We start from the raw sequence: 20966 nt of genomic DNA, 5'->3' as shown, positions 1-20966 counted from the left end.
ACAGCTGAGTTGAACCAGAGCTCAGTAAGAACAATATAGGTATAATAGTAATTAAAAAAAAAAAAAAGCTGTTGGCCTATATAAAGTTTATTATTATCCCTAAAATTATCATGGCGGTATTATCTAACCCGCTATCACAAATAAGACACAGATACCTGTTGGACTTTATAATTGCCTTATCTACCTTGGGCCAGGCAGATATTTCTACCTATGCTGTCTGAATCAACTCACCATCCATCTCCCAGCCCCCATCCAATGCCATCCTCATTAACCCATACTATTTTCCATCCATAATCTTATAAATACTTGCTTTTATTTTTCATCTGGGCCTTTTCACGACATTGTTGGTGTCCTTCCTCTAGACCTCACTTGGTTTCTTCTCCAGCTAACCCATCATGGAGTCCTCCTTCTTCCTCTCTTCTTCCCTCTGTCTCCTGTGACTTTCTCTTGAACCCAAAAGCCTGGAAACCTGAGCCATGCCTGCTCCATTCTGCCCTGCCCATGATTAGGCTGTTTAATCAACCAATCAGGTATGTCTTAGGCAGGTTTGCAAAACAAGGATGGTTGTAACCAGATCTTGAGGGCCAGTAACACGCATCAGACCAAACTCCAACACATGGGTGAGCTTATTCAGCAGTAAGTCTCAGAGGCTGAGAATATTCTAGGCCTAGGTTAGTTTGTACAGAGGTTAGAAGCTTCCAGGACTAGGCCTAGGTTAGCAGAAGGAGGCAATAAGCCTCCAGAGAACAACTGAACCAGGCAAATAAAAGTCACTTTTACACCATTCCATGCTACCCCAGCCTTGCTTTAGCTAGAAAGGGTGGAATGCCAGGACACTCACCTAGACACAGTGACGCATAACTACAATCCTAGCATTTGGAGACTGAAACAGGAGGATCAAGAGTTCAAAGTCAGCCTGACTGCTCAAACAGAATGAGACCCTGTGTTAAAACAAGCACATATGCACACACGCACACACGCGCACACTCATACACCCAGAGCATTCTTCAACACCAGCTGAGACAGGGTAGCACCATTCCTTGATGGTCCCAGAGCTCAGTGCCTCCTAACACCAGCCTTGCCTCTTCTGATAGAAAAAGCATTGAATAAGGTCAGAGAAGCCATACCTGTTTCTGGAAAACCAAGATATACCTGCTGGGGCCTTTGCCCTCACCGGGGATCTCCTCCCATTCAGGGAGATCGGCCCAATCCAGGACTTTCTCTTTTGAGTCTCCTTTTGCCTGATAAAACCCTACAAACCAGCTATCCCTGCCTCCTCATCCATCCCCACAGAGCTCCTCACCACAGCCATCAGGAGCTCGCCCCAGATCCTTAGCTTGCTTCAGCTCCTCTGTCTGAGGACACTTCACCTCACTGGGAGGCCGCCTTTGCTCCTAGTGACTGCTCCCCGACCCACAACCCGCACCTCTCTTCCAAGCTGCTTCTCCTCTTCCTCCTTCATCCCTGCTGCTGTGACTCACTCATCACTCCACCATACACACTTGTACACACCTGTGGCCAGTACACTTTGTTGGTGCCACTCTCTCCCCATTTTCTCTTCACCCCTGTCTTGTCCCTTATTCATGGAGCCCTTAGTCTCCGTATTCCAGCTTCTCTGGCCTGTGACCTCTTCAGATGGCCTCAGCGTGTATCGCTCCCTTTTCGATCCGACTATTGAAATAATTGTCCTCGGGAAATTAGAGGTCTTCCAGGAACCTGCGCCAATAGGAAAGAAACCTGAACGAATGGGCAAGAGTGCCTAGTTATGTGTATCCCCTGCTTTCTGTTTAAAACCACGCCCTCAGTGGTTAGCGGCACTGACTGTTCTTCTGGAGGACCCATTCCTAGCACCCATGTGGTGGCTCCCAGCTGGCTGTATCTCCAGTCCCAGGGAATCCAAATCCTTCTTCCAACCTCCCAGCACGCACATGACACGCACACACCCATATACATAAAACACAATAGAATAAATGTTAAAGCCAACTTCCATATTAGGACCTGGAATATGGGCTTTTGGGGTGGCTAGGTCTGTCTCTCCTCCAAGTGTAGCCACATTGAGTAAGTCTCTTTTTTCTGCTCTCACTATAAATTTGACTTACAGAGGGTGGGTGGCTGAACTTGGCTTGCTGTGGAGTCAGACTGAGACCCTATGTCCAGTAACACCTGGCTCCCATCACTTCTGGTCACCACCAGCAACTGTCCTGCCCTCAAGATCACAGGTCTGACCACAACCTTCTGTCCTCAGGACCCCAGCTTGATTCTCCACACACTACAATAATGAAAAGTTTCCCTCTACCTCTTAGGTTCCATGATCAGGAATCTACAAATTATCAGACAGTGGACAAACTGGTGAAGGAGTCAAAGCTCATTTACATATGTACAGTAATAAATGCCCAGAGGTAAAGATTTATAAACAAGAGTTTAAAACAATATTTATATTATTTTCATGTGTGTGTCTATGTACATGTGTGCAGGTTCCATGGAATCCAGAAGAGGGCGTCAGAGCTCCTGGAGCTGAAATCACAGGCAGTTGTGAGCCACCCACAGTGCTGGGACCCCAGCTCCAGTCCTCTGCAAGAGCAGCTTAACTTCTGAGCCATCTCTCCAGCCTCCTGCCCACTTTTGGTTAAGCTGGTAGATGTCTAAGGGGCCCCTTTACCTATTGCTCTGGGCTAGGGAGATGGCTCAGCAGTTAAGAGTCTCTGGGCACGTCTAAGAGGGAGTTTCCAGGGAGATTTATGTGAAAAAGAGAGACCTGCCTGAATGTGGCCCACACTGTCAGCTGGGCTGGGGTCCTGTGCTGAAGAAAAGGGGAGAAAGTGAGCTGAGCACCAATTCATCTCTCCCTCCTTCCTGACCCTGGCTTCAATGTGACCGCCGGCTCCATGCTACCACCATCATGCTTTTCCTGCTGTGATGTGCTGTACACCCAAACTGTGAACCAAAACAAGCCTTTCCTTTTCTTTCTTTCTTTTCTTCTTTTTAAACAAGATTTACTTATTCTTGATTTATGAATGTCTGAGCACCGTGGAGATGCAGTTCCAGAGGAGGCCAGAAGAGGGTATCTGATTCCCCTGGAACTGGAGTTACAAATGGTTTTGAGCAGCTCTGGGTGTTGGGAATCGAATCCAGGTCCTCTGGAAGAACAAGTGCTCTTAACTGTGGAGCCATCTCCCCAGGCCCCAAACCCTCCCTTTATTAAACTGCTTTGGCCAGGTATTTTGTCACAGTGACAAGAAAAGTACCTAAAGTAAACAAAAAGTAACAGCATCTGTCTGGTCAAACCCCAAATCTTCAACTAAATAAGCATGGATGGCATCTAAATACCACCAACCATGACACGTGGTAGAAGGAGGCTGTGGCTTTCGGCTAAGCTCCTGCACCAGGCCCTGCATAGGCTCAGGAGAGGTCAAAGACACATCCTATCTGTTCTGGCAAAGGTTTAAATGAGACAAAACTTCCTTTAAAAAGAATTGTACGGCCAGGCGAAGTCACACACGCCTTTGATCCCAGCACTCAGGAGGCAGAGGCAGGTGGATCTCTGTGAGTTTGAGGCCAGCCTGGTCTACAAATCGAGTCCAGGACAGCTAAGGCTACACAGAAAAACCCTGTCTTGAAAAACACAAACAAATAAAAAAGAAATCAGCCATCACAAAATGATGTGAGGCTAAGTAGAGACTGTTCAGAATGAGGCCCAGGGCTCCTTTGTGTTAGGAACCTAGATGGGGAGCTGGGCAGGCAGGCTTATCAACACACAAAGGGAAGGACCTACCAGTGAACTGTGATGCAGACACCTCTATATGCCACACCACACCCCTGGCTTCTTTAAGATCCCTTTTCCTGTTGAGGAGGGAGATTGGGCGCAGAGGGAATTGTATGGAAATGTGGGATGGCTTCTAGATGGGCACAGAGTGTGTGCGAACAGTGACCAGACGATGGCATTGTATGTGGTTCTCTGCTGGGCAGAAGCAGGAGCACAGGTGTGACGAGGATCTCCACTGGCAGAGCTCACTTCTCCTTCCCTTCCCCATTCCCTTCCCTCCTGGGTGAGAACACCCCACATGATGAAGGGAGGCAGCTGTGTTCCTTGTTTGGAGTGTGGGGTTGGGGCGGTGGGGTTGTGGGTAAGGACAGAACACACAACACAGGACACGGGGTGTGATGAATGAGGAAACTCTGCATGCAGAAATCTGCTACACACACACACACACACCATGAGCATGGCACCAAAGGGCCTTGGGGGGATTTGAATGAGAAACGGTTCCCATAGTCTCAGGCATTTGAACACCTGTTTCCTGGTTGGTGGTGTTATTCCGGGAGGTTTAGAAGGTTTGGCCTTGCTGGTGGAAGCGTGTCACTGGGGGTGAGCTCTGAGATTAAGGCTTTGGCTTTACCTACAGTTCACTCACTCTGCTTCTCACTTTTGTTCCGTTCAGGAAGGCAGCTTCCCTTTCCTGCCGCCGTGCCTCCTGGCCGTGACAGATTCATATTCCTTTAGGGTGGTTCTCACCCTTCCTAATGCCGTGACCCTTTGACACAGTTCCTCATGTTTCCATGACCCCAACCATAAAATTACTTCTTTGCTACTTCATAACTGTAATTTTGCTACTGTTGTGAATCGTGATGTAAATATCTGGTAGGCGGGGTATCTGATATGTGACCCCCAAAGAGGTTGGAACGCACAGATGGAGAAGCAATAGCCTAAATGAACTCTTTTTCACTCTATAAGTTTCCTTGGTCCTTGTGTTTTGTTACAGCAAAAGCAAGGTAACTAATACAGACCTGATCCTGAGGAACAGTCCAAGGCCGGTCAGCACATCAGGTGCTGGTCTCTGTGGTGTCTCATTCTGAACTCCAGCCAACCAGGCTAAAAACTAAAATGCATTCATTCCTGCTAAATGTTCGCTCTGGTCTCTCTGCCGAAATCAAGGTGTTTATCTATAAACTGTTTTATCTGATTAGAGAAATTAACAGCACCAGTGTCCTGAATGGGCCAGGTCTAGTTGGTGTGATAACAGTTCTCCGCCTTGCTCTTTACACAAAAGGGGTAATTCTGAGTTAGCCAGTCAGGTATTTTTGTACTATTCTGTCTCCTTTTGGGATAAGTGATTTCCTTTTCTCTCTTTTCTTCTTTTGGAGACAGGGTCTCATGTGGCTCAGGTTGGCCTCTAGCTCCCTGGGTAGCCAAAATGACCTGGAACTACTAATCGCCACACACTCCTGCTTCCATCGTCTTCCTGCTGGGGTACCAGGTGCACATCAACATGCCTGGTTTATGTGGCACGGAGGATGGAAGCCAGGGCTCTGTGTACACACTCATGCACTCTGGTGTGGCCCTCTTTGAGACCAAAGTCTCATTCTGTAGCCTAGGATGACCTCAGACTCATGATGCTGTTGTCTGGATCAAGACCAGCTGCTAAATGGCTTTGAACTAACCAATCCATTCTGCATTTTTTCCCCCAAGCCTTTTCCCATCTATAAAATCAGTCCCTTGTACTTGGTTCTTTAGAACACTTATTCTAATTTACAGAATCATTGCCCAATTCCAAATAAATAAAGCCAATTAAGATTGCTAAACTTCGTTGTTGCAACTTTGACCTTTGACAACAGCAGAGAGACATCTGCCGATCCTGTGGGTGACTGGCCCCCAAGCCCTGCAGCAGCTGCTGCTGCTGCTGCTAATGATTATTGCCTGCGTGTTTGTCTGAAAAAATACTAAAATTCTCATGGGGCGGGGGCAAAGGTGGCAATGTCACAGACCTGATGAATTCCATCCCTTGGCTTCTGATGTCCAAATCTTCCTAATTACACACAAGGGCAGGTCACTCTCCTAGTTAAACCCCACCATCACCTCTCAATTGCAACCAAGAAAAGTAAAAAGCTAGAATCCTTGCCTGTCCCTCTTGGGTCCTTGGGCATCGTGCCAAGAGCTCCCTTTACCCTCGCTCTCTCACAAGCATCTAGCCCCCCAGCCTTTGTCCATGCTTCTGGCTGGCCAGGAGAGCCTCTAGGCCGCTTTGCTTTAGTGGGGGCAATCATCCATGCTGGGGGAAGTGGAGGAGGCTTTACTCGGCTATTAGTGCTCCTTCAAAGTTGTTTGGTGGGGCTGGAAACATAGCTGAGGGTAGACCACCATGCCCACATCCAGTTTGGTCCTCTGAACAAACAAACAAACCAAAGAACTTTTGTGTTGTTTCAGATTAAGTACCCCAGAGAAACCAGCCAAAATCACTGAGTCACTCCTACCAGAACGCAAGACTTGTGGGTTATGATGGTAAGTCAACGGCCCAAGGCCATTGCCAGCCACCCTTTCCTGCACATGTGATGAATGCATGACCTTAGACTGAGCCTAGCCAGGAGTGTGCCCACACACAGCACGGTGGCTTTGCCTGTGTGGATGTGTGCAAATGTCCCTAATAAAAGCCCCTAGGGAAGAGAGGTGGCTCAGTGGGTGATGTCGGATCTTGCAAGGGACTGGAGCCTGGTTCCCAGCACAAGCTCCTGCAACTCAAACGCCAGGGATCTGATGTCTCTGAAAATCAACGTGACATATCTGAAAAAGAGAGAAACTTCGTGACTGGGGAGACGGCTCAGAGGTTAAGAGCACTGGCTGCTCTTCCAGAGGACTCAGCTTCAATTCCCAGCAGCCACGTGGCAGTGCACAACTGTCTGTAACTCCAGTTTCAGGGGACCCTCAAATAGGCATATATGCAGACAAAACATCAATGCACATAAAATAAAAATAAATAATTTTTAATAAAGAAAGAAAAGCCTCTTGATTTCTTTGTTCAAGGAGACACTCTTTAAGAATTATCTCAGTGGTCCCTTAGGGTGGCAGGTGGCAATGCTGTTTTTCTATCTCCCTTCCCAGTTGTGCTCGCTGAGGTGGGCAAGACGGCACGTTTTTACCACATTCGTGAGCTGTAAGATGCGTTAGGTTGCTGTGGTCGTAATCTGCTGGGATGCACATCCCGAGGGTTTTAACTAACAGGCACGAAGATGAGAATGTTAGAACAAGAGTGTGGGAAGCTGGCATCTGAGGCAAGTGAGGCAACCGAGGCACAGAGCACTTGCCTAGAGTTCATGAAGCCCTGCTCTGATCCCTGGCCCCATGTGAACTGGGAACAGAGGGCTCAAAGGAGCTCCCCACTTTCCTGTCATGTGACAGATGCTTCCAAATTGTTTAGTAGAACTCTAGATTTTGAAAAAAAAAAATCTTCCAAACTGACAAGGCCTAGCCTCCAAGTGGCATTATTGACAGATTATGGATTTGTACCTTTAAGACATGGATCGCTCTAGGAAATCACACTTCAGAACCTGAAGAAATCAAGCCACATTAGTTCCCTCCTGGAGCTAACAGACTCCTCCTGGGAGGAATAAAACACACACAGGTTTCTGCAGGGAAGAAGCAAACCCACCGTAAAGGAGGCCTAAGCATGCCTCTGCAAAGCTCCTCTGACTGCAGGAAAGGAGGCCTAAGCATGCCTCTGCAAAGCTTGCTCTGACTGCAGGAAAGGCAGTGTCTCTCCAACTCTGCAGTCCCTACCATAGAGTCAGGGTCAGTGGCTCGCTCTCTCCTCTACTGCTCCCTGGTTGCTATTGAAGAGCCAGCCTGCCTTCGTCTTAGGCTTGAAAGCCATCTTACAAGGTAAAGACAAAGTAGATCCCTTCCTGTTTAAGGTTAACCCTCTGTTTCTCAAGGATCGGGCTATGCCTCACCTGTAACCTTAACTGCGAATGGTTCTGTACTGCTTGTTCCAGGAATGGCTATCACACCTTTGTTTCAAAAAGCTAATGAACCTTGCAACCCTAGCTTGTTTTAAAAGGTTATACGAGCACCTTTGACTACCTTGTTATGACTACCTGTAGTTATGACTACCTTGTTATACCCAGCTTGCAACCATGTCTTTGCTTCAAGAGGAACTAACTTGTTATGCTTATCACCTAATGCTCCTGTAACCTCGCCTATTTTGCCCAATAAATCCCCCATTTGGAAACCCTCTACCCCTGAGCTATAAAAGCCTTGTCTTCCTTACATTCAAGGCTAACTTCTCAAACTCACCTTTCAGGGGAGGCAGCCCCTGTATATGAATTTTAAAAAAAAGCCTGCTTTAGTTAATTGCTTGCTTTAGTTAATTCAGCCATGATGATGATTTGGGTGGGTGGTCTTTCTCCTCCCATCTTTGGGATTAACAGCTCTGGCTCTCTATTTAACAGTAACAGCCCAATATTGTTCAACATAAGAACCCTGAAGGGCAAAGCCAGTCACCATATGGCAACCCCCCAAGTGGTTCAAAAGAGGCCCAAATTACTCAAAAGAGACAGAAGGCAAACAGGAAAGCAAAGCGTGGGTGTTCCAGCTGGAGAGACACTTACCAAGGACCCAGTTTTCTGCAGAATCTAAAACAGAGTTGAAACTCATCTTCCTCCTTCACCAGGAGAGTAGAGGCAGCTGAGATCAGCAGAACTGGGAGTGAAAAATGTCCCTGGAGGAAGCAACTACAGCAGCAGCTGGCAACTTCCCATCATCCTCTGCATCAGGGGGTCAGCTCACTTGGGGCAGTACCCACCCCCAAATGTATCTTTTGTCCCTTTATGGTCCCATTGCTGTCAAACTTGAGGGTCACAGGCTGTGCCCTAAGCCAGGTTGAGCCACCCGTCCTCAATAAGTGAATGTAAAGAGCCATATAATGGAAAAAGCAACCAAGATTGGTGGCACACACCTTTAATCCCAGCACTTGGGAGGCAGAGACAGACAGATTTCTATGAGTTCAAGGCCAGCCTGGTCTATAGAGCAAATTCCAGGACAGCCAGGACGGTCACAAAGAGAAACAGTCTCAAAAAAAAAAAAAAAAAAAAAAGGTGGTAGGTGGTAGGGTACTCAATGGTGAAAAAGAGGTCCTGAGTTCAGTTTCCAGCAACCATGTGATGGCTCACAACCACCTGTTTAATGGAATCTGATGCCCTCTTCTGGCCTGCAGGCAGTCATGTGGACAGAGCCCTCATATACATAAAATAAATAAACAAATAATAGGTAAATAAATCTTAAAAAAATAGGTGAAAAAGAGAGAGCAAACTCCCCAAGTCTGTCTTGGGGGCCCTGAAATGAAGTTAAAGTTTAAATAGAGGGCCAGGGGTTTGCGCATCTAAGCAGTCCAGGTTATGGAATGGCTCCATACTGTTGACCCATCCCTTCGTGGGCTTCATTCTCACTCTGCAAGGTCTGCTGACAAGTTGTTAGATACCTATGAGATCTCTTTCCTGGAGTCAAGATTCCCCCCTCTGGCCTAGGCATGAGATTCCAGGAGAAATTCCCATTTCTATGGGGCCTACTGTTTCCAAAATCTGATAGTCTAACCAAGAGACGTAAATGTCTCTTTAAAATATGTTCATTTCTGCCAGGCCATGTAAGGATACACCAAGGTGCAGAGAGTGGGAGCGAGCAAGCAGACACTGTGAAGACATCTGCTCTCAGGGGAGGGGCTGCTCAGTGTTTACCCTCTCCTACAGAGTTGATTTTAAGAGGTGCAAGGGGCCCTGGGGACTGTGGCTGTAAGACACCAGGTCCTTGTCTAAGGGTTTGAATGCATAGAGCCCCTGTAGTGACAATTTTGGAATTTTGGAGTAGGGTGGAAGAAAGAACTCACAAAGTAGCAGAGACTGGCCACACCCTCCGATAGCTCCCACAGGGGAAACTTGGTCCCCAGCTGGTAAAGCCAATCACTGAGAGGTGACTGGACCCTGAGGGCTCTGAGTGAACCCTCTGGTGGCTTCGAGAAATGATGACATAATTGGGAGGTGAAGCCTACTTGTAGAAGGAGGTCACTGGAGATGCAGCCCTGTAAAGGTAGACACTGCCCAGATGCTTTTACAGCTCAATGTCACTTCCAGCTGGCAAGGAGGTGTGGTGAGCAGCCTTTTCCACCCTGCCCTGCAGCCTTCGCGTTCTGCCTTATCACAGGCCCAGAGACCTGCAGCCAGCTGACCATCGTGGGCGGTGACATCTGAGTCCGTGAACCAAATAAATACTTCTATTGTCTTCCCTCGGGTGTTTGTTGAAAGAACAGAAAATCTGATTAGCACAATGGGTGAGGCCCTTAGTTTTAGTCTATTACTTTATAAAGAAGGAAGGAAGAAAGGAGGGATGGAAGGAAGAAGAGGAGAGGAGACGGTAAAGGGAAAAGAAAGAAGGCAAGGGAGGGGGGATGGGAGTAGACAGAAGGGAGGGAGAGGAGGGGAGAGACCATTTAAGGCCCATCAGCAGAAATGTTGGAGGAGGGCTCTAGCTGAGGACACTTGTGTTGGAGGAAGGAGAATGACGAAGGTTCTGGAATGGAAGAGCCCAGGCCTGATTACAGGTATTAATCCCACAGATTCAAGGAGGAAGAGCTCTGACCCAAATCACGGCCAAATTAATTAAAGCAAGCTTTTTTATTCATGTACATGGACTGTCTCTCCCTAAGGTGGAGTTCAAGAGATTAAACACTGAACAAGGAGAAGATAATACTTTTATAGTTCAGCAGTCAGGGGTTTCCAAATGGGGGATTTGGTAGGCAAATAGGCAGGGTTATAGGAACAGAACGTAAACAAAACAATGTGGTCCTAATAACCTTTTGAAACAAGGGCATGGTTGCTGTTTCCTGGAACAGGCAGTACAGAACCATTTGTAGTTAAGGTTACAGGTGGGGCATAGCCCAATCCTTGAAAGACAGATTTAATCATAAACAGGAATGGCCCTAGTTTGTTCCTACTGTAAGATGGCTTTCAAGAGTGAGACAGAAGCAGGCTGGTTTGCCAGCGGCTTGAATACAGGGAAGCTAAGGGAATGGTGGGCGCAGATAGCAAAGCCAGGAGTGTGGCATCCTTTGAGCAGGAAGATGCTTTCCACTCCCTGCTTCAAACTCTAGCCTCTGGGGCTGCCATGGCTGATCCTATAACTGGCTTCTTCCCCCCCTCACCCCCATCCCCACCAAGAGGCATCCAGCACACTGGCAACCCCAGCAGGACCCCTGGGGCTTTTCCTTTTCCCTTGCCCATGTGACTCTTCCTTGGTGTAATCTCAGACAAAGCTGCTCACGCTGGGCATGGGAGGTCAGATTTCTGTAAAGCACAGAAGTTAGGGGGCAGCAGAGTGGTACCCAGCTCCGTTTTGTTCGCTGCTATCACATGAAGACAGACCTTATCCAGAGCTTAGCAGAGAGGTTCCTGCAAGCACAGCTCCTATGAGCCTTGAACCTGCAGGTGGTTCTTGTCATACTGTGGATGAGGTTTAGGATCCAGACCTTGGCCACCAGAGGCCACATCTCCTGGTTGGCCAAAGGGCACTGCCTGGGTAGTGGTAAAAGGTTGCTCACTGTTCTGACTCCATTCTGTTTCTACTGCCTGTTTTTGTTGTTGTCTGTTTGCTTGTTTGTTTATTTCTGAGTCTGTCCTGGTCTTTCTCATCCCAAGGACTGCAGTCCTGAGGCTGTCCATCACATCATCCCATGACAATGGCCAAATAGCTATCCTCAGGCATTGTGAACTCGTAAGCACCAGCCGGGTCCCTTGATGCTGGTGGCCCTGATGCCAACATTAGCCAGGCCTCACTTGTACCATGCTTTATGCTATTTGCATTTTATCCCTTTTTATTGTGCATGTCCATCAGGGACAGGTACACATTTGTGGAGGTCAAAGGACTATCTGTGGGAGTCAGCTCTCTCCTTCCACCATATGGGCCCTAGGGTTCAAACTTGGGTTGTCAGGCTTGCTGCCAAGTGCTTTTGCCTGCTGTGAGTTGTCTCACTGGCCCACCCTTGCTTTTTGCAAGTGTTTTATTATTATTATTATTATTATTATTACCAATACCATTATTATTGTTATTATTACTATTATTATTACTATTATTTTTCAGTGTGTATTTTTCCTCTGGACAATCCTAAAGTTCTCCACACAGAGGACTTAACATGCTGGCCCCTCTTCCTTCCCCATGTGGGCCACACTGAACACGTTCCTTCCTTGCCTTGTCTTCTGTCTCTAATTGGACTCTCAAGATGGCAGGCGGCTGGATCTGGTGTCCTGGGACCCTTAGAGTCAGGCTTCCAGCCTAGAAGTCTGAGGACATCCTGAAGGGTCTAAAAGAGGTAGACAAGCCGAGCAGATGTGAGCCCACTGTCATTGGCCCCAGGACAATTCTGGCCACCAACAGTGTGGCCTGTTTGACGGTGTCTGTATCCATCAGACTTCTCCACGGCTCAGAGAAGAAGCCTGCCAGGCTGCCACATTCCCCCAAACAAGCTCTTCTCCCTCCCAACACTCTAGGATGCACAATCCTGACTCCTAGGATCCAGGAGACTTGGGGGAACATGTGTAGGACAAGTGGATGTCCTCTGTCCTGTTTTGTTGATGAGAAGGCCAACTTTAACAGGATTGCAGCCCTGGGAAGTAACTGAGGGCTGAGGACTTGAAGTACAGGGAGAGAAAAAAAAAATGGGTGGGAGGTGGGGGTTGCAGTGGGTCACACAAGGAGCAAACACTTGTGTTCTGCCCATACAATGGAATATTATTCAGCCTTGAAAAGGCAGGACATGATGAGGAAAGGTGGTCTATAGACAAAACAAACAAACAAAAAACCTAGGAGTCAGATGGATTTCATAACTTGAAATCCCTCCAACACTTTAAAAAATATATATGCATATATACACAGACAGACAGACACACACACACACACATACACACAGTCTCTGTGTGTGTCCAGGAAGGCCAGAAGAGGGCATCAGATCCCGTGGGTCTGGAGTTACAGGCAGCTGTGAGCCACCTGAGGTGGGTGTGAGAACCAAACTTGAGTCACCTGGAGCAACAAGGGCTCTTAACAATTGAGCCATCTCTCCCATCTCTCAGGTGTGGTGTCACTTGTTGTTGCTGAGAATGACAAGGGTCAGCTGTGGAAGGAGAGAGTAGACTCCTGAGAGTTGAGACATGGCACACGTGTGCCTGCGCTCACACACACAATCATAATTAGTTTGATAATGATGATGATGAAGGCCATAATGATGCGTGCGTGCCTTTACTCCCTTACTCCCAGGGCTCAGCAGGTGGAGGCAAGAGAATCAGACGCTCAAGGTCATCCTCGACTATAGTGTTCAGGCTAAGACTGGACTACCTGAGAGTCTGTCTGAACCAAAAGAAGGACATCAAACAGAGATCAGGACATCATGTTAAACAAGCCGATCGGACACACATGTGTGAGCCCACCTACACCAGGGAAGATTTTACTGCTGTGCACTGCTAGGTCAGTTTTTTCTTCAGGTCAGCCACAGTAAGAACAGTGACTCTTGGCCCTGGCTGGCCTGGAATGACTCCTGTCAGCACGGCAGTGGTCAACTCTGAGAGAAAGGCAGATGACTCTGACCTGTGGATGAGTGAAGCCATCATCCATCCAGCTGATCGATTGCTTAGCCACACAAACACAGAATGATCACTGGTGACCATATCACATTGAATCCCATCAAAGCCACTGGAGAGAAGTCAGGCCAGGAGCTTGCAACACGCTGGCAGATGATGTCACTGTTCACCTGGGGAAAGAAGGGACAATAGACCCTGGGATAGGGCAGCACCCAGCCATCACATGCTAGTTTTCCCCAAGCCCAACCAAGATGAATGGGCACACTGTCTCTCGGGCTGGAGTCAGTGCGCTCTCTGTATAACCGGCCTTTGGAGCTCTCTTCTGCCAGAACCTGCTGAGTGCCTTGGCAGCCAGTGTGGGAACACCTCCGGGCTGGGTAATAAGGTCAGTCAGTCCAGTATCAGATCACTGAGGGCTGAGTAAAGTCAGATGACTTGTATCAGTTCAGCCTGTGCTTCAGGGAAGCCTTTGGGACCCACTAGAGCCCCTTTCACCTGCTCTTAACTGTTCTGTAACTTAAGTTTCACCTGTGTTAACCTGAGTGATAGTAATAATTAGGGTTTAAGGTTGGAATGAGGCCCTGGAGAGATGCTCAGCCAGTAAGAACATTGGTTGCTTGCTCTTCCAAAGGACTCAGGGTTTCTTTCTCAGAGCCCACATGGTGACTCACAACTCTAGCCCCAGGGCATCCAACACCCTCTTCCGGCCTCTGTAGGGAAAACATCCATATACACAAATAAAAACACCAAAACTGAAATGAGGCAAAGAAGTCCTGATGGCCAAGGCCACAGTTAGGAAGCAAGATGGAGAGAAGCCAAGGAAACTGAAGGACTGTTGAATTTGTTGTCATTCGATAAACTCAGGCGTTGTGGAAAGACACACAGTGTCTGTCAATATTACTGTCCCGTTGGCCTACAGCAGTCAAGTTCACAGGACTCGGATTGCAGAGTGGTATCTGGTGGGGGCTGGAGAATGGACAGTTGATAGGGACAACAGAGTCAAATGCGTAAAGATGCAAAGAGTCCAGAGGGGGAAACTGGTGGTTGTACACGAATGGGACTCAGAAGAACTGAGATTTACATTCAGAAAAGGTTAGAATTAAAATTCTCAGGCTGAAAAAAAAAAAAAGAAAAAGGGACAACGGAGTGAATTGCCACCAGGGCTGGTGACACAGTTCATGGGGCAGGTGGAAGGACTGAGACAAGGCAGACGGGCGGCTTGCCTTCCCGAGGCACCGGTGACGGCTGGAGGAAGGTGGAGAAGGTGCGGAGAGTCAGGCTACACTTGAACTGTGTGGAGGGCAGGAGGTGCTGGCTCTGGCCCACACATTTATTTTCCCTTTTTGTCCCGGGCTGAATCAGGCCTGCCTCCCACTTGCAGAAATTCTCCCTGAGGATCATCCAGACATCTGACAAATTGGCAGAGAACTGAGAGCCTCCAGGCAGTCCGATCCTGGGTGCAGGGTTGGGTAACTGGGTGAAGGATGCTGGCACTCACGTCTGTGGCAGGGCTGAGAGGAAGAGAGCTGTCCTTGGGAGGCCCTCACCGCCATCTGGACCCTGTGTGGTCAAAGCAGCCTACTCGCTCTATTTCCAGCCCTGTAAACGTAGGATTCAGCATCTACCTCCCTACTTCTGGAGGTCAGTACAGCCTGCAGGGCCTCCTTTCCTTTTGGCAGTACTGGAGAGTAAACCCAGGGCCTCACATACACAAGAGAAAGGCCGGAACTCTGAGAAACACCATCACCACACAGTCCGTTCTGATTTCCCCTGATGAAAAGTAGCCAATTCCAAATCAATACACAGTCACCTTTCTGCAAACCTTTTTGTTGGGCTTCAGACCCAGGACAAGACACTGAGGTATCTATTTAACACAGCAACATAGACCTGGCCTACAGGTTCCCCCAGCATCCCTCAGTCCCTACCTGAACTTTCCAGCCCAGGGGCTGGGCTTCCTCTCACCCAGAGGCTCTTCACTGTATAATCCAGACATTTTTGTTCTCTCTCTCTCTCTCTCTCTCTCTCTCTCTCTCTCTCTCTCTCTCTCTCCCTGTGCACACTGCTTTCTTTCTGCCCCCCACCCCCACCTCTCTGCCTCCCTGTCCACATGGCAACTTCCCCGGCCCCATTCCTTGGGACCAGTGAAGCTGAAGAGAGCTGTTCCCAATAAGCCTGCTTTTATACTTTAATTTGGCTTGAATAGGGTCATTTTGTCTTCGGAAGAATACCTATCACTCTTGTCACAAACCTTTTTTTTAAAACAAAACAAAAAAACACCCAGTTTCTCAAGGCAGGGTTTCTCTGTGTAATAGCCGTAGCTGTCCTGGAACTCACTCTGTAGACCAGCCTGGCCTTGAACTGACAGAAATCCAAATCCTGTCTTTGCCTTCCAAGTGTTGGGATTACAGGCACCACCAGGCCCAGCAAACCTCTTTTTACACATCTTTTTGTTACTATTTGCAGCCCTTCCTCTTCAAACATGTTGTTCTGTTTTTCTTTGTTTGTTGACAGGGTCTCATGTAGTCCCCATGTAGTTGATGATGACCTTGAACTACTGATTTTCCTTCTCATTTAAATATATTCTCTCTGTAAGACATATTCCATGCTCCCTGCTCCCTGCTCCAGGGAACCGCAGGCAGAGCTTCAGATTGGGAGCAGGCCATTTGAAACAGCCATAACATTGAAAGGAATGTCTCCAGTGTGAAAACGTGGCAGTCAGCAGACCAGGAGGACACTGTTTATAGCAGGAGAGCCAAACAAGGGGGTTTGCTGCTTACACTCAGCCAGAAATGGATGAATTGAGAAAGTCACATTTTTCTACCTCTCTGTGCATGTGTCCACAAATAACTCACAAATGATAGCTTATGTGTTATAATTAAACTTTAGCAAATAGAAGATATAAAAAAAAATTGCAAAATCCATGAATACTGAAAAAGAGTCACAGCAGCTTTGTTTTTCGTCTGAGCTGTTCTCAGCCTATGGGCCAGTGAGTTGGAGATCTCCTGCCATCTCCTGATATTAACCTTTGCTGAGATTTACTGAAGACATGCTATAGGCTAAAGGTCTACTCCTGATATTTGCAAAACCCTTAACTGGGACTCCTAAGTTATCCTGGCATGTCTGGAGGACTTCTGGAGGCAGGAACCACTGAGAAAACCAGGAACTGGCTTGGTATCTTTCTTTTCCTTTTCCTGTGATTGTGACAATGATAACTGATAAAAGCAATCTATGGAAAGAAGGGCTTATTCTGATTCTTTTATTACATTACTTTTGTGTGTGTGTGTGTGTGTGTGTGTGTGTGTGAGAGAGAGAGAGAGAGAGAGAGAGAGAGAACAATAGACCACCGTCATTCCTTTTCTTCCTCTGAATGGGTCCTGTTGGAATTCAGACTCAGGACAAGCAGATCAAGCCTCCAGGCTCTCCCAGCATCCTTCAGTTCCTACCTGAACTTTGCAGCCCAGGGGCTGGGCTTCCTCTCACCCAGAGGCTCTTCACGTTATAATCCAGACTTTTTTTTTTTTTGCGTGCTCTTTCTTCCTCCCCCTCCCCCTTCTCTGTCTTTCTGTCTGTGTGGTGACTTCCCTGGCCCCTTTCTTTGACACCCGTGAATCCACCAGAAAGCTGTCTCCAATAAACCTGCCAAATATACTTTAATTTGGCTTGGCTTGGCTCATTTCATCAGCAGAGGATACCTATTAGGTCCTAGGACGGAACTTGACTCATCAGCTTTGGCGGTAAGTGTCCTTATCTGTCTCAAGACATCTTTCTAGCCCAAGGAAAGGTTTGTTTCAGCTTCAGTCTGAGTGTAGGATCCATCATGGTGGCAAGGCATACAGCAAGAGTGGGAAGCAGCCCGTTGCATCACATACAACCAGGAAAGAGAGAGAGCTAAATGCTGGTGCTCAGTTACTTTCCTTCTCTGTAGTCTGGAACTTCAGAGGAACACCATGAGATGGTGGACCCACATTTGGTCCAGGTCTCCCCTCCTTAGGTAAATGGACACGGCCAGAGGGATAGTGCCTAGGCAGTTTCAACTCTATACAAATTGACAGGCAAGGTTAGCCACCAAAGTCACCTGAAAGACTACGTAAAAATAATGTTGGGTGTTTTTATTCTTAAGTCTCCCCAATAAGCAACTCAAACTCTTACTTTTAAAAAAATGTCTATTTTTTGTTTGTGTGTGTTTGTGTGCATGAATCTGCATGAGTATATGCTCATCCTGTGCATAAAGGAGCCCAGGGAGAACTGGGCATCGGATTCCTTGGAACAGGAATCAGAAATGGTTGTGAGCTGCCATGTGGGCACTGAACTCTTGTCTCCTTCAAGAGAAGTAGGTGATCTTAACAGCTGAACCATCTCTATAGCCCCCAAATAGTGAAGTTTCAAACCTAAATTATTTAATATAACTAAATATTAAAACCTTAATTTTTTTTATCAGAATGAAAAGACTATTCGAATCTACTGTGTCTTCTGTTTCCTAGGCACCTAGTTTTGTTGTTGTTGTTGTTGTTTTGCTTTGTTTAGTTTTTAGTGAAGGCATCACAGTTTCTGTAACTACCACACAGACTCAAAGGCGATATGAACTGCTGCACGGGAAAGAACGGCTCAGCCCTCTTGCCCAGTTTTTGTCAGTGTTTTGAGTGAATCACTAGAGCTGTTGTGAAATGGATGCTTTTTTTCTCTTGGGAAAGAATGCTTCATTATTCAAGCCTGCCGCCATCATGAGGATCTGATACCCCATCCTTCAGAGGTGTGTGTGTGTGTGTGTGTGTGTGTGCGTGAGAGAGAGAGAGAGAGAGACAGAGAGAGACAGTCAGACAGATAGACAGATAGACAGACAGAGACAGAGAAAGAGAGAACATCAGGACATAGCCACAGGTCCTCTTTGAAGGGTCCTTGGAGTGGGCATAAAACACACCAGACACCAAATTCTCAGCACAAAGGAGATTTGTTAGCCCCCGAAGGAGCAAGAGAGGTGGGGAAGAGGGGACCTGCCTCTGGATCTGACAAAGCAGCAGCTGGGATTTCTGCAGGAGTGATTTTTAAGGAGAAAGGGGTGAAGTCTGTATTAGGATAAGTTGGTAAGTCCTGATTGGACATGTTAGCCAGTGTAGCTAAATAATGAATTTTGATTGCTGGATCTTTGATAGCTGGACATTGGGGGTTTTAGTCAGGTGTAAGGAAGTGGACAAATAAGGGAATAGACTTTTTTTTTTTTTTTTTTTTTTTTTTGCTAGCTTTGGGAATGTAATCTAACATTTAAGCAAGGGAGAGGGAAGGGAAAAGAGCAAAACCTGTCAGTGCCATGTTTGCAGTGCTTGGGCCTGTTAGCCCTTCACTCTTACCATGGGCAGAACTGTCACTTGCTCTTTTGTGGGAACAGATGGTGACATATGGAGAAATCCCCTGAGGCCAGAAAGGAGAGCTCAGCACAGGAGATGCCACCAGTCGGTGAAGAGCCAGCAGAGTACTGGGTCATGGTTGCTCAAGGGCCAGATGAGGAGCCTGGGTGTGAGGCAGACACAGAGCCTGGGGTGAGCAGAGGAGAGTGCTCTGGGCACTGTGCTGTCTGTTCTTCACACTCAGCCTCACAATGAACCTCACACATCTGTTTTGTTTTGTTTTTCTTCCAGAGCACCAGGAAGCAGACTAGAGCTCTGGGTGGTTAAATGGCTCCCGTCAGATGTGAGGAATAGAGCTAGCGGGCCTCTCAGCACATGAGGATAGGCAAAAAGGCAACGTGGCGAATAGGCCCTCACAGTTTTCTAAAATTTAGAGAGGAGGGCAACAGAGGGACAAGAAAAACAGGACACATGAGTCATGAGAAAAAAATGTAATACTATTTTTTTTTCTAGTTTCAACTCTGTCATAATTTTCTCACCCCACAATGGGTATGGGGATTCAACTCTCTGGGTATCAAAAGTACCAAGAACCATTTTTGTAACGCAAAAGAATCCAGCCTCTATTCTTCCTTTGAGGCAATGACTGGATGAGGGTATCTTTTTAATCCCACTGACCATTGGTGCAGTAGAAGTTAAACACCACTAGTCACGGAACACATTTGTTGTATTGACACACTTCTAAAAAGGCAGTTTTTGGGTTTTTGTTTGCTATCTATCTATCTATCTATCTATCTATCTATCTATCTTTGAGACAGGGTTTCACTGTGCAGCCCTGGCCATCCTGGAACTCACTTTGTAGACCAGGCTAGCCTCAAAATTAGAAATCTCCTTGCTTCTGTCTCCTGAGTGCTGGGATGTGTGAACCGTAACAGCTGTCTCAAAAAAGTATTTTAAAAATATATTTATTCTGTGGGGTGAGGGATTTTGTAACTAGTTTTTTTCTTTTTTTTTTTCTTTTTCTTTTGCCTAAAACTGTATCAAATTATTCTACTATAGGGCTGGACAGATGGCTCTATGGTTAAGATCATATCCTGCTCTTCCAGAAGACCTGAATTCAATTCTCAGCAGACACAGATAGTGGTTCATTGTCTGTAGCTCCAGTTCCAGGCGATCCAACGCCCTTTCCTAGATTCCATGGGTACCAGGCATGGATGTGGTGCACAGATATGCCCACAGCCAATACACCCATACACATAAAAATGTTAAAGATACATTTTAAGTAAAAATATTCTATTATAATGTAAAAATTGTATTGCTATACATAAAATGAAATACAGCTCTAGGACCTAAGCTATCTGGTCAAACATACTTTGTGACTAAAGCCTGAACAGGCACAGACAGGACCAGAAACTATCTAGCTCCCCAGTTTTCCCAACTCCTGCCTTCTCTGGAACCAGCCAACCACATTTTTTATTTATAAGTGACTCTTTGACATGGAAACTTCAGGCCCTGCTTGGTAGTACCATCCTTTAATCCTTGTTACTTAGGCTGAGACAAGAGGGTCAGAGGCTGAAGCCCAGCCCGGGGTAAAGACCGAGTTCAAAGCCAACAAAGTAACTGAAGGAGACACATCAAAAGAAAAAGAGGCTGAGAGTACAGCTCAGAGGTAGAGCGTTTTGCCTAGCATGCAGGAGGCCCCTGGTTCAGTTCCTGGCCCTGTAAAATTCAATAAGGGCCTGGAGAGGTGGTTCAGTGCTTGAGAGTACAACTACTCTTACAAAGGACCGGAGTTCTATCCCAAGCACCCATGGGATGTCTGTAACTCCAGATTTTAGGGGATCTAACGTCCTCTTCTGTCCTGACATACAAGCAGGCAAATACTCATACACATTAAAAAAAAAAATCTTTAATATCTCAAAAGAAAAAAAGGAAAGTCTACCTCTCGCCATGAATTGAAAACGTACAGAAAGCAAGATAAATAACTGCAACAAACAAACAAACAAACAACAACAGAAAGCCTACAAGAAAATCAAGGAAAGACAATACGTTCTTGTTTGGATAGTGGCATCTCGCGTGAAATACGGGAAAAGAGAGAGTGCCACGGCACACCATCCAGGACCTGAAAGAAAAGAGAATGAAAGCTCTTCTGCCCAGCGGGCACCCAAGTTTAGGATTTGGGAAGAGCCTCCGAGGGCGGGGCATGAAGGCCGGGCAGGAGTCCAGTACGCTCACTGGGCCTCC

The 20966-nt window shown here is 47.0% G+C and overlaps 2 long non-coding RNA genes across 3 annotated transcripts in view; one reads left to right on the top strand and one right to left on the bottom strand.

The window, feature by feature from the left end:
• LOC132655995 (uncharacterized) overlaps positions 1 to 6725 on the top strand; it is a 30405-nt gene extending 23680 nt beyond the window's left edge. Inside the window, exons 3-4 of one of the 2 annotated variants that reach the window (XR_009593950.1) lie at positions 6200 to 6274; positions 6472 to 6725. This is a non-coding gene — a long non-coding RNA (uncharacterized LOC132655995). Of the gene's footprint in view, positions 1 to 6199; positions 6275 to 6423 lie in introns of both variants that reach the window. The other variant, XR_009593951.1, reaches the window with a different exon arrangement.
• Positions 1544 to 15418, bottom strand: LOC132655996 (uncharacterized). Its single transcript, XR_009593952.1, has 3 exons — positions 15309 to 15418; positions 13391 to 13553; positions 1544 to 1716 (listed from the first exon to the last, which is right to left on the bottom strand). It is a non-coding gene; the product is annotated as an uncharacterized LOC132655996 (long non-coding RNA).
• Between the last annotated feature and the right edge of the window lie 5548 nt (positions 15419 to 20966).

The sequence above is a fragment of the Meriones unguiculatus genome, chromosome 8, assembly GCF_030254825.1.
Source record: "Meriones unguiculatus strain TT.TT164.6M chromosome 8, Bangor_MerUng_6.1, whole genome shotgun sequence".
In the NCBI taxonomy this organism is placed as follows: domain Eukaryota; kingdom Metazoa; phylum Chordata; class Mammalia; order Rodentia; family Muridae; genus Meriones; species Meriones unguiculatus.
Note: the sequence above shows the minus strand (reverse complement) of the source record. Positions and strands in the feature narration are given on the sequence as shown.